The following is a 3,322-nucleotide window of genomic DNA, read 5'->3' on the forward strand; positions in this document are numbered from 1 at the left end:
CCATCCGCCACCTCATCAGGAGCATGCCCAGGCGTTGTAGGGAGGTCATACAGGCCCGTGGAGGCCACACACACTACTGAGCCTCATTTTGACTTGTTTTAAGGACATTACATCAGTTGGATCAGCCTGTAGTGTGGTTTTCCACTTCAATTTTGAGTGTGACTCCAAATCCAGACCTCCATGGGTGATAAATTTGATTTCCATTGATAATTTTTGTGTGATTTTGTTGTCAGCACATTGAACTATGTAAAGAAAAAAGTATTTAATAAGAATATGTCATTCATTCAGATCTAGGATGTGTTATTTTAGTGTTCCCTTTATTTTTTTGAGCAGTGTATAATCTGCGTTTACACCTGACATGTGTGGCATATCTTGGCAAAAGAGAAATGCTCACTAACAGGGATGTAAACAAATTTGTCCACAAAACTTGAGAAATAAGCTTTTGGTGCGTACGGAAAATACCTGGGATCTTTTATTTTAGCTTATTAAACATGGGACCAACACTTTACATGTTGCGTTTATATTTTTGTTGAGTATAATTATGCAGGTCTGAGTTAAATTGGGGGAAGGTACAGCTTGTGGATCCAGCGACTATCAAAGTGTTTACTTCCCCCCTAGGGTTATGTTGTTGAATTGCACCCTAATTTTGCTGCATTACTCTAGACTCACCACTAAGTGGTAGCACATACACACTTTAAGCCGCAGTGGCACAGTGCAGATGGTTTAAAGTCATGCAGCCATATTTATCTCAATATCAAATCGTTTGTGTGACAATTAACTACTTCACTGATTTTTATTTAAAACAATGGTCAAAAAGAAAAAGCTTCTTGGTAAAAAGCCGTTTCTCAAGCAATCATTTTGCCCGGATTGTCGGAGTGGTGTGCTTGGGGAGGTAAAAATGTCAAATTTGCTGTTATTGGCAGTGAGGTTTGGAACTATTTCTTATTGCTCTATTAACCAATTGGCCAAAACTCCATCCCACCAAAACAGGCAGAAATGTCAGGCAGTCTTTTCAAACAGCTCTTACACTAAATGGGCATTATCATTGCAGTTTTATCCCAACCTCAGTGTGGAAATATTTAAAACAGACAAATCTAATTTGTGGCTCCACTGGGCCTTTAATGAAGCTCCCAGTTCCCAGACCTTGGAGCTGCTGCCAGCTAGTTGATGGGAGTTGGCAGAAACAGGGTACTTCAAAACGCACTGGAGTACAAGCTAAATAATGAAGTTTGCCCAGGGGGAATTGGAGGGGGAATTGGATAAAACCTGAATGATGCCCAAGAGAGTTTGAACACCCTTACTGTATGCAAAACATTATTCATTATACACATTATTCATGTCACTAGATTTAAGCTAAACAAATGCCACTGGTCACTGCTTCTTCACAATATCATTCAGTCTCGTGGTTTGTTGTGAAATGGAGTACAGTTCCATTTGGTTAATAAGCTAGAGAGGGGTGCTGAGGGTAAGTATTCAGGCCCCTTGACTTTCCACATTGTTACATTACAGCCTTATTATAAAATTAATCCCCCCCCCCCCCATCCCATCCACACACAATACCCAATAATGACAAAGCAAAAACAGGTTTTTAGAAATGTTAGCAAATTTATAAAAAAGAAACACTGAAATATCACATTTATGTAAGTAGTCAGACCCTTTATTCAGTACTTTGCTGAAGCATCTTTTGCAGCGATTACAGCCATGTCTTCTTGGGTATGACGCTACAAGCTTGGCACACCTGTATTTGGGGAGTTTCTTCCATTATCTGCAGATCCTCTCAAGCTCTGTCAGGTTGGATGGAGAGCGTCGCTGCAGTCATTGTAAGGTCTCTCCAGAGATGTTCGATCGGGTTCAAGTCCGGGCCACTCAAGGACATTCAGAGACTTATCCTGAAGCCACTCCTGCGTTGTCTTGGCTGTGTGCTTAGGGTCATTGTCCTGTTGGAAGGTGAACCCTCACCCCAGTCTTAGGTCCTGAGCAGGTTTTCATGAAGGATCTCTGTACTTTGCTCCGTTCAGCTTTCCCCTCAATCCTGACTAGTCTCCCAGTCCCTGCCGCTGAAAAACATCCCTACAGCATGAGTCTGCCACCACCATGCTTCACTGTAGGGATGGTGCCAGGTTTCCTCCAGACGTGACGCTTGGCATTCAGGCCAGAGTTCAATCTTGGTTATCAGACCAGAGAATCTTGTTTCTCATGGTCTGAGTTTAGGTGCTTTTTGGCAAACTCCAAGCGGGCTGTCATGTGCCTTTTACTGAGGAGTGGCTTCCATCTGGTCACTCTACCACAAAGGCCTGATTGGTGGAGTGCTGCAGAGATGGTTGTCCTTCTGGAAGGTTCTCCCATCTTCGCAGAGCAACTCTAGCGCTCTGTCAGTGACCATCAGATTCTTGGTCACTTCCACGACCAAAACACTTCTCCCCCGATTGCTCAGTTTGGCCGGGCAGCCAGCTCTAGGAAGTGTCTTGGTTGTTCCAAACTTCTTCCATTTAAGAATGATGGCCACTGTCTTCTTGGGGACCTTCAATGCTGCAGACATTTTTCGATACCCTTCCCCAGATCTGTGTCTCGCCACAATTCTGTCTCGGAGCTCTACGTACAATTCCTTTGACCTCATGGCTTGGTTTTTGCTCTGACATGCACTGTCAACTGTGGGACCTTATATAGACCGGTGTGTGCCTTTCCAAATCATGTCCAATCAATTGAATTCACCACAGGTGGACTCCAATGAAGTTGTAGAAACATCTCAAGGATGATCAATGGAAACAGGATGCACCTGAGCTCATTTTAGAGTCTCATAGGAAAGGGTCTGAATATTAAGTAAATAATATTTCCGTTTTTTATTTTGAATACATTTGAAAACCTATTTTCTCTTTGTCATTATGGGGTATTGTGTGTAGCTTGAGACACATTTGACAATTTAATCTATTTTAAAATAAGGCTGTAACGTAACAAAATTTGGGAAAAGTCAAAGGGTTTGAATACTTTGAATGCACTGTGTGTGTGTGTAATCTAAAATGTGTAATTTATTACTCCTGTTGACAGCACTGTAAGAGCACAGAGAAATACTTCCCCACCCCTGTCAACAGCACCCCCAACCTAACATCTCCCCACAGCCATGAATCTACACAGAACATATTGATAAACAGATTAAAAGGTTATTAACGTCACCTTCTGTGCAGAGCCCTCACTCCTTGCATCATCATCTCTGGTAGATAAAGTACAATTGATGACCTGATCAAGAGATCAGTTCAGGGTAGAAATACTCTGATGAATCTTCAGAGGATAAGATGAGAAGAGCTCGACGATAAAAGACACAATG

The sequence above is a fragment of the Salvelinus fontinalis genome, chromosome 39, assembly GCF_029448725.1.
Source record: "Salvelinus fontinalis isolate EN_2023a chromosome 39, ASM2944872v1, whole genome shotgun sequence".
In the NCBI taxonomy this organism is placed as follows: domain Eukaryota; kingdom Metazoa; phylum Chordata; class Actinopteri; order Salmoniformes; family Salmonidae; genus Salvelinus; species Salvelinus fontinalis.